General features: G+C 33.2%; 1 non-coding gene across 1 annotated transcript; it reads left to right on the plus strand.

The window, feature by feature from the left end:
• Positions 1 to 960: 960 nt before the first annotated feature.
• TRNAY-GUA lies at positions 961 to 1,034 on the plus strand. The gene has a single exon. It is a non-coding gene; the product is annotated as a tRNA-Tyr (tRNA).
• The last annotated feature ends 10,237 nt before the right edge of the window (positions 1,035 to 11,271 follow it).

Raw genomic sequence — 11,271 nt, forward strand, 5'->3', positions numbered from 1 at the left:
TTTTCATTATGTTACATATCTGAAACTAATACTTTAAGTCAACTACACTTTCTCAGAATCTCAAAGTCTCATAGACTCCCAAGTCTCGCAGTTCCATGATCTAGCAGACTTAAGGTTATGAAGTTTTGAGGTCTAGCAGTATCAGAGTCCTCTGAATTCACTCTCAAAATGTTGTCACTCTCAAATGGTTACTGTTGTAACCAAATCCTGATACAATTAAATTTTAGTAACAAATCCCCTTGGCAGTATAAAAACTTGAGGACTGGACTGAAAAACAAAGTCTTGGACACCTGTTACTTAAATTCAAGCATAATTAACACAATGGCAGGAATATCAATAAAACTGAATACAAGTCAACAGAATTCAAAATTCTTGTATGAAAGAAAAAAAGATCATGAAATAATGAGCTTAAGATTCAAAAAGATTTCTTATAGAGGTCACAAAACACATTAATCATTAAAAATTTTTTAAAACTTAAGCTTCTCAAAATATGCTGTGAAGGAACTGAGAAGTCAGTTTACAAAATGACAGAAAACATTTGCAACCATTTTTCTGACAAAGCGCTCCTATTCAAATATACTCAGATATTTATATTAAGAAAAACAGCCCAATAAAATGGGCAAAAGACAAAAGTAGATATATGAATGACCAGTGAGTACATCATAAGATATTCAGCATAAGTGATCAGTAAAATAAAAACAATAATATGATACACTCTACAGCTATTAAAACTGATAAAATGAAATGCTGACAAGGATTTAGAGTAAATGAAATTCTCACACACTGATGATAGAAGTTAAATGGTTCAGCCACTTTGGAAAATTTAACTTTCATAAAGTTATGCACACACACACACACACACACACACACACATATGTACACACACCTACTCAATGACACAGCATTTCTATTCCTAGATGTTTACTCAAGAAAGTGAAAAAATGTGGCTATAAGAAGACTTTCCTGATGGCTGAAATGGTAAAGAATCTGCCTGTAATGCAGGAGGACCCAGGTTCGATTCCTGGGTCAGGAAGATCACCTGGAGAAGGAAGTGGCTACCCACTCCAGTATTCTTGGCTCAAAAATCTCACGGACAGAGGAGAGATAAATTGTGAGATTAGGACTGACATATACACACTACTATATGGGATGACAAACAGATAACTAATTAGAACTTACTGTGTAGCACAGGGCTCTACTCAATACTCTGTAAGGACATATATGGAAAAAAATCTAAAAAAGAAATGGATATATGTATATGTATAACTGATTCACTTTACACCAGAAACCAATACAACATAGTATTATAAATCAACTATATACCAACAAAACATATCAAGAAAAATAATAAGACACACACAGAGAATTTTCCTTTGCCAAACACACCATTCACAACAAATAAGTGTTTTTTGTTTCCTTTGTGGACTATCCTTTACATATAGGTAGGTAGGTAATCCTTATGTTAACTAGTTTATATCCTGCAACATTTATTTCACGAACTCAGTTACTATCAGCAGAAACAGTCCAACCATATTTCTACTTTCTTGATATCATAACACTTTGGCATCCACAGGTAGGTTGGCCAGCACTCCTGCATTACTGTACTGCCAAGGTTTCTTTCAAAACCAGACAATAAAGATAAATCAACAGATAACATCTCTGAGGAAAGAAACTGCCAGCAGAAGATTAACTCTTACTCTGTTGTCTCTTATTTTATAGCAAAGAGACTAAAAATAGCATTGCATCTGTCTTGTCCCCTCTGTCTCCAGTCTCCAATCCATTCTTCCCAAAAGCAGAGAGGTAGTGTTGTCTTTCAAGTCCTACAAAGTTTTAAAAAGACTTTGTCTGTTCCTTACATTAAGATACCTGAAAACATTTGAATTTTATTTTATTTTTTAATTTTTTTTCAGACAGCCAAGAAAAAAAGAATTGCCACTTATTAAGTTTCAACAAAGCATTGTACTTTTTGAAAGCAACTTTCAGTGCACTTTCTTCAACAATCACATTCTATGAGGAAAAACATTATAAGCCACAAAATTGTCTTTTAATCTCAGAGTTACCGATGTCTTTAATTAAAAATAAAATGTCAAAAAACAAAACAAAGCAAAAAAATACAAAACCCTAACAAATCCCACCCCAACAAGAGCTTCTAGTCTACATTCTCTAAATAGATTCTGAATTTTTAATGCATTCGCCTAACTTTTCCATTGTACACCAGGCTTAAACTGGTATGTTGAACACATAGATATTCAGAGCATCTTATATTTTCTTACATACATTAAAAAATCTTATAAACATAATACATTCCCTTGTTTAAAAATAACATATAGAAGAATTTAGAGTTAAAAGCAGCAGTTCCTTGCCCATCTTTCCCTACAGTTATTCTGTTTCCCAGACACAAATTTTTTTCTTCTCTCTTGTGTTCTCATCTTAAACTTCTTTTCTAGTTAACTTCATATATCTATATACTATGTAACTATCTCTTAATTTTCCACACAGACATTACTGACTTTCTGATAGATGAAGATCAGTCTATACACTTGCTACCACTACCACCTTCCAGTTTTTTTTTTATTATAGCACTATCTTATGACATTTGTTAGTTATTTGTGTTTTCTACCAATTATAGACTGTCTCTCTAGACTCTTCACTTAATAAAAGAACATTAGTGCCTCTACCCTTGATTTATTTTTTTTACATTTATTTTTTATATAAATTTTTTTATTTTAATTGGAGGTTAATTATTTTACAATATTGTATTGGTTTTGCCATACATCAACATGAATCCACCACAGGTATACACGTTTCCCATCCTGAACCCCCCTCCCTCCTCCCTCCCTGTACCATTCCTCTGGGTCGTCGCAGTGCACCAGCCCCAAGCATCCAGTATCATGCATCAAACCTGGACTGGCGATTCGTTTCATATATCATATTACACATGTTTCAATGCCATTCTCCCAAATCATCCCACCCTCATCCTCTCCCATAGTCTAAAAGACTGTTGTATACATCTGTGTCTCTTTTGCTGTCTCACATACAGGGTTATCGTTACCATCTTTCTAAATTCTATATATATGTGTTAGTATACTGTATTGGTGTTTTTCTTTCTGGCTTACTTCACTCTGTATAATAGGCTCCAGTTTCATCCACCTCATTAGAACTGATTCAAATGTATTCTTTTTAATGGCTGAGTAATACTCCATTGTGTATATATACCACAGCTTTCTTATCCATTCATCTGCTGATGGACATCTAGGTTGCTTCCATGTCCTGGCTATTATAAACAGTGCTGCGATGAACATTGGGGTACATGTGTCTCTTTCAATTCTGGTTTCCTTGGTGTGTATGCCCAGCACTGGGATTGCTGGGTCATAAGGCAGTTCTATTTCCAGTTTTTTTTTTAAGGAATCTCCACACTGTTCTCCATAGTGGCTGTACTAGTTTGCATTCCCACCAACAGTGTAAGAGGGTTCCCTTTTCTCCACACCCTCTCCAGCATTTATTACTTGTAGACTTTTGGGTCGCAGACATTCTAACTGGCGTGAAATGGTACCTCATTGTGGTTTTGATTTGCATTTCTCTGATAACGAGTGATGCTGAGCATCTTTTCATGTGTTTGTTAGCCATCTGTATGTCTCTTTGGAGAAATGTCTATTGAGTTCTTTGGCCCATTTTTTGATTGGGTCATTTATTTTTCTGCAGGAGTTGCTTGTATATTTTTGAGATTAGTTGTTTGTCAGTTGCTTTGTTTGCTATTATTTTCTCCCATTTTGAAGGCTGTCTTTTTACCTTGCTTATAGCTTCTTTTGTTGTGCAGAAGCTTTTAAGTTTAGGAGGTCCCATTTGTTTATTTTTGCTTTTATTTCCAATATTCTGGGAGGTGGGTCATAGAGGATCCTGCTGTGATTTATGTTGGAGAATGTTTTGCCTATGTTCTCCTCTAGGAGTCCATTTTGAGTTTATTTTTGTGTATGCTGTTAGAAAGTGTTCTAGTTTCATTCTTTTACAAGTGGTCGACTAGTTTTCCCAGCACCACTTGTTAAAGAGATTGTCTTTAATCCATTGGATATTCTTGCCTCCTTTGTCAAAAATAAGGTGTCCATAGGTGCGTGGATTTATCTCTGGACTTTCTATTTTGTTCCATTGATCTATATTTCTGTCTTTGTACCAGTACCATACTGTCTTGATGACTGTGGCTTTATAGTAGAACCTGAAGTCAGGCAAGTTGATTCCTCCAGTTCCATTCTTCTTTCTCAAGATTGCTTTGGCTATTCGAGGTTTTTTGTATTTCCATACAAATTGTGAAATTATTTGTTCTAGCTCTGTGAAAAATACCGTTGGTAGCTTGATAGGGATTGCATTGAATCTATAGATTGCTTTGGGTAGTATACTCATTTACACTATATTGATTCTTCTTATTGATGAACATGGTATATTTCTCCACTTATTATTGTCCTCTTTGATTTATTTCACCAGTGTTATATACTTTTCTCTATATAGGTCTTTAGTTTCTTTAGGTAGATATATTCCTAAGTATTTTATTCTTTTTGTTGCAATGGTGAATGGAATTGTTTCCTTAATTTCTCTTTCTATTTTCTCATTATTAGTGTATAGGAATGCAAGGGATATCTGTGTGTTGATTTTATATCCTGCAAATTTACTATATTCATTGACTAGCTCTAGTAACTTTCTGGTGGAGTCTTTAGGGTTTTCTATGTAGAGGATCAATTAGAAATGAAAATGGAGAGATCACAATAGACAACACAGAAATACAAAGGATCATAAGAGACTCCTGTCAGTAATTATATGCCAATAAAATGGACAACGTGGAAGAAATGGGCAAATTCTTAGAAAAGTACAACTTTCCAAAACTGAATCAGGAAGAAATAGAAAATCTTAACAGACCCATCACAAGCACGGAAATTGAAACTGTAATCAGAAATCTTCTAGCAAACAAAAGCCCAGGTCCAGACGGCTTCAAAGCTGAATTCTACCAAAAATTTAGAGAAGAGCTAACACCTATCCTACTCAAACTCTTCCAGAAAATTGCAGAGGAAGGTAAACTTCCAAACTCATTCTATGAGGCCACCATCACCCTAATACCAAAACCTGACAAAGATACCAAAAAACAAAACAAAACAAAAAAAAACTACAGGCCAATATCACTGATGAACATAGATGCAAAAATCCTAAACAAAATTCTAGCAATCAGAATCCAACAACACATTAAAAAGATCATACACCATGACCAAGTGGGCTTTATCCCAAGGATGCAAGGATTCTTCAATATCTGCAAATCAATCAATGTAATACACCACATTAACAAATTGAAAAATAAAAGCCATATGATTATCTCAATAGATGCAGAGAAAGCCTTTGACAAAATTCAACATCCATTTATGATAAAAACTCTCCAGAAAGCAGAAATAGAAGGAAGATACCTCAACATAATAAAAGCTATATATGACAAACCCACAGCAAACATTATCCTAAATGGTGAAAAATTGTAAGCATTTTCCCTAAAGTCAGGAACAACACAAGGGTGCCCACTTTCACCACTACTATTCAACATAATTTTGGAAGTTTTGGCCACAGCAATCAGAGCAGAAAAAGAAATAAAAGGCATCCAAATTGGAAAACAAGAAGTAAAACATTTGAATTTTAGATCACACATGTAGCTCTGAGATGTTATCAAATGCCATTGTGTATTTTCTTGGTCCTACTACAGTGAATGCTATATTTGAAAGATGATTTTTCATCATGAATATCTCATATGAAATGCTATTGTCTTTTTTCCTTCCTGTTTAAGTGTTTCCTCAATCACATTGTCAACAAAATTGGAGCCATCATATTTCTACAGCAATGAAGTAATAGCTTGACTACTTAAACAACCACAACAAAAACTGTCTTTCAGCACACTTACAGAATTTCAAGCCTGTTCAGCCTCATTTTTTATTGTGTTGACTTATATTTCACATCCATGTAGCTTCATAATGAGAAGGTTAGAAATGATATAATTCTTATTGATAAGAAAGAAATCTGAAGTCAATCAAAGAAAATGTTATTTTAAAAAATTCATGGTGTAGTCTCTACTATAGAAAATAAAGGATAAAATTATACTATATTTTGATGGGTGCTTAACAAAATATGTTCATAATAACATAACCATATTTGAAAAACAAGAATGGAGTTAAAGTAAGTTGTAATTTTACATGGGCAATAAAATGGAAAATCTCTCCCTTGGTTAAATAGAGCTGAAGTGTTCAGTACAAATGAAATTTATTAAAGGAATCTGAACAAAAATTGGCAAGCTTGAATTTTGCATTGCGATGTTAAAGTCAGTATATTCTAAGATAGCATTTTACTAATAATATGTAAAGCTACAAACCTGAATATAATTATTTTAAAAGGACTATTGCAAAACTATGTCTAAATGCCAATTTCATCTCTCAGAAACATAATGGATTTATAAAACATTTTATTCCTACAATCTCTTCCAAATAGCATTAAAAATTCAGTGTTATCTCACAGAAGATATCTCAAATGAGACTGCATATCTATCTCCAAAATAAGATAATACATTAAAAATTTGCAAGTTATACTTTTTTCATCAAAACAATGTATGATACATATTTATATTCTTCTACTCTGGGAGTGAAGAATGGGGTCTGTAACTTCATTTATATCCATATACTTTGTGTTTTCTTTAATAGCTTTAAAAAGTCCAAACAGTTTGTTGTTTGTTATGTTTCCATAATAAAGGTAAACAGTTCTCAAGTGTAGTATTCCATTTTTACTTCATGTCCTCAAGGTTAGGGTTTCTGCAACAATTTCTCTATTCATTTCATCATGGACATCTTGTAATCCAATACCAAAATACATGGTTAATATATGAATATGAGATATTCAGAGCAGAAAATGAAGGTATCTACCCAATATCCATTTAACATTTTTTTCCTTTCTAACATAACTGCAGTTGTGTTCAGGACATCAATATATGTAAAGAAATCTCAGTCTCAACTGCAGTTAAAGATGGTCATGTGTTATATTTCCAGATGAGTTGTTGGAGATTTTTTTTTAATAAATAAATGTTACCACCAGCAATATGGATATAATGAGTAGATATCTTGTGAGCATGAGAAAAATGTTGTGTTAAGAACAGCAGATCTGGAAATCAGAATGCAAATGAATGTTTGATGGCATACTTGAACTGATGTGCAAACCTGAATTATGTTATTTCCTAATTTCATGTTATGAAGCAGGTAACCTAAATAATGGTTAAGCTACTCTTTTGGTGCTTTTATTATGTGCCCTGGACACCATTGTGATACTGTGTTTTTATTAACTAGGTAGGAACTGTAATTCTTCATTAAAATCTACCAGTCCCTACCTTTTCAATCACTTCACTGATGTCTCTAGCTTGAGACTCAGTCTTGTCTGATTTTTGAGCCAAAAGCAAATAGAGCAGTAAGTATATTAGGTATTTTAGCACCACGGTCTAGAAGGCCTTGCAATAAATCTTGCCAAGAGATCAGGACTTGGCACTTGAGCATTCTTATACCCTGAAATAATGGCTTAATCTTAGGAATTTGTTTTCTTTCCCTAGCATTGTAGTTTTCTCTAGGACTGGCAGGAGGCTTAAGTTTCAATTTTATTTGTGTAAGAACCTGATATTCTTCCTAATCCTTGTCAGTGTCCTTCTAGAAGAAGGTTGCTGGTTAAATGCAAAGGTTTCAGGCTATGCAAATGTCTTATTTTGGGTTACACTGTGTAGTCATTCATTTGCTCTAAGACCCCATGGAGCTTCATGCCTGAAATCTCTTCCATTATGACTGATTCAGGAAAGCAGAGATGACCCAAGAATTTATCATGTAATTTGAATTCAGAATTTCTTTTAAAAATTTGTACTTGTGGTTTGAAGCTGGAAAGTCCACCAGATTTACCAGTCATTTAAGTAAGGCTTGATCTGAAAAATAACAGAAAGTGACAGCTTTTCCATTGTTTTTGGGCTTTAAAAATCTTGAAAATTTTAAGAACTGATGAGAGGGGCAGAGATTTACTTCTGTGTGAATCATTCATGTGTAAAAGCATTTTATTTTATATCAAAAAAAATTCCTGAAAAACTCAGAAGATCTGTATCACTCTGTAAAGTTCAGTAGGTTCTCTACTCACCATTACCAAAAGGGAAACACAGGGCTAAGATATTTAACTTTTAACTAGCTACATTTCGGTGGTTAAAATTTTGACAAAAGGTAATCAATGCTTTGTATAGGTTAATGAAAGCTATATAAATGGGATGTATGTGTGCACGCACACACATATATATATACACACACACATATATATTCAATTTCTGTGACATAGAGTAAATGACATTTACATTTTAAACTTCTATACTGTTATATTAGTGAGAATAAGAACACTGTACTTAAAGACCAGTTTGAAGAAGTGTATGGGATATCTCTGTTATGACATTCAACAGATTTATGTTTTTTTCACAAAATAAAAGAATTTACAAAAGAGAAAGACCTTCAAACTATTACAGTTGTAAACACTGAATTTTACACACATCACCTGGTCCAGATAAAAATGTGTAACTCATATTGTGCATAGCAGTTCTGCTTTATTTACATGTCCAGGTTCATGATGTTACTTGTTGACCTTTGTATAAGAAACTAACTGATGAATCTATTCTGAACTTCAGAGTCAAATCACTCTATCTTTTGAAGGATTGACACATTTACCAGAAAATATGAATGCCATTGCTTTTTGTATTTTTAATTTTTAGAGCCTGAATGCCAGGAACTACAAAACTAAATTCAAATGCTTAGTTATGGTAACCATCTGATCCCCTTTCCAAGTACATTTATCTCCCTTCATCGTAACCAAAGTGTACACATATAATAAAGTCTATCTTCTTTATCTTAAAAATTGTTACCAATTGTTTGTTTTTAAAAACTAAGCCATTTTAATTTTGTGAGGGAAATAAGGGGAGAATCATATAAATATGTGGAGAAGGGAAAAGCTACCCACTCCAGTATTCTGGCCTAGAGAATTTCATGGACATATAGTCCATAGGGTCGTAAAGAGTTGGACACGACTGAACCACTTTCACATGAAAATGTGTGAAGATATAGTCAAATAGTTGAAATGTGAAAATTGAAATAATTTGAATTAGCATGAATATTGATAAAATAGCTAGAATGTGAATATTGAAATAATAAAAATGTCATGTTACTAGTTTGATTACTATTTAAAATGGGTTGATTAGGTTTACATTGTTTATAAACAGCCTGAAGAGTTGAATCTTTCAAGTCAATTAGCCTTTAACACTATTTCAACTGTATCAGAAGCAGTGAGATGTTACAGAGGAAAAATATAGCATAATTCTCGATGACTGCCTCTATTCCAGCAGTTTTGCAATTTTATTTTGAAATGCAAGGGACACCAAAAAATGAAATCACCAAATTTTAGCCATAAATATATGAGAAATAATTGTTTACCACAATGATACAGAAAAACTTATGTAATCATTTTATATTATAAAAATAAAACTTAGGCAAAGGACATAGAGAAATTGGCATTATTACTACTGCTATCATTTGGATATAATTGAGAAAAAATATAAGATGAATGAAGTTTTTAGAACATGTTATCTAGGATAGTTTTTAAACTTTGTTTTATTTTCAAGCAGTGTCAAAGTGGTTGTCTCCAGGTCATCTCACAATAAACTCGATAAGAACCAAAATGTGATTACATAAATACTGTGTAAATTTGCCAACTTTATTCTGAGGATTTCCTGTTATCTCCTTCCCTTGGTGAAATGACTTCACATTCCCTAATTTCAGCATAATCCATAATAATATATCTAACTATAAAATTATATATTTATACAATATGTATATATAAAATATGTACACACATACTCAATACTCATGGCATACTAGGGATAGTAGCGTTCTTAAGATACATTTTTTTTCCTCCTCTATCTTACATATGGTAATGTAAGTTTCCATGTTAGTCTTTCCATACATCTCACCCTCTTCTCCCTTCTCCCCATGTCCATAAGTCTATTCTCTGTTTCTCCATTGTTAAGCCCTGTAAATAAATTCTCCAGTACCATTTTTCTAGATTCTGTATACATGTGTTAGAATACAATATTTATCTTTCTCTTTCTGACTCACTTCACTCTGTATAATAGGTTCTGGGTTCATCCACCTCATTAGAACTGACTCAAATGTGTTCCATTTTATGGCTGAGTAATATTCTATTGTGTATATGTACCACAACTTATTTATCCATTCATCTGTTGATAGACATCTAGGTTGCTTCCATGTTCTAGCTATTGTAAATAGTGCTGCAATGAACAATAGGAGACATGTGTCTCTTTCAATTTTGGTTTCCTCAGGGTATATGCCTAGGAATGGGGTTGCTGGGTCATATGATGATTTTATTCCTAGTTTTTAAGGAATCGCCATATCATCTTCCATAGTGGCTGTATCAATTTACATCCCCATCAACAGTGCAAGAGTGTTCCCTTTTCTCCACACCCTCTCCAGCATTTATTGTTTGTAGACTTTTTGATGAGGGCCATTTTGACTGGTGGGAGTTAGTTTTATATCATTGTAGTTTTGATTTGCATTTCTCTAATAATGAGTGATATTGAGCATCTTTTCATGTGTTTGTTAGCCATCTATATGTCTTCTTTGGAGAAATGTCTGTTTAGGTCTTTTCCCCACTTTTTGATTGGGCTATGTGTTTTTCTGGTATTGACTTATATGAGCTGCTTGTATATTTTGGAAATTAATCCTTTGTCAGTTGTTTCAATTGCTATTATTTTCTCCCATTCTGAGGGTTGTCTTTTCACCTTGCTTATAGTTTCCTTTCCTATGCAAAAGCTTTTAAGTTTTTAAGTATATTCCATAATAATATATCTAACTATAAAATTATATATTTTGCAATATATATGTATAAAATATGTACACATATACTCAATACTCATGGCTCAATACTCATGGCATACTAGGGATAGTAGGAGTGTTCTTAAGATGCATTTTTAAAGTCAAGGAAAATGAGAGCGAGGCAAAGCAAATTTGGGAGAGAGAATCTATTCGGTTCAAACAGAGCTAGGCAGAAGACAGATCACATATTTCATTGACTCTGAAAGTCATTAATTTTAAGATTAACTTATTTTTTCACTACCAAGAAAGAAAAAAGTTGCTGTCAATTACACTATGACATCATTCATTTGAAGATGCATCCTGAAGTTAG

This window comes from Oryx dammah, unplaced genomic scaffold (assembly GCF_014754425.2).
Source record: "Oryx dammah isolate SB20612 unplaced genomic scaffold, SCBI_Odam_1.1 HiC_scaffold_19, whole genome shotgun sequence".
Taxonomy (NCBI): Eukaryota; Metazoa; Chordata; class Mammalia; order Artiodactyla; family Bovidae; genus Oryx; species Oryx dammah.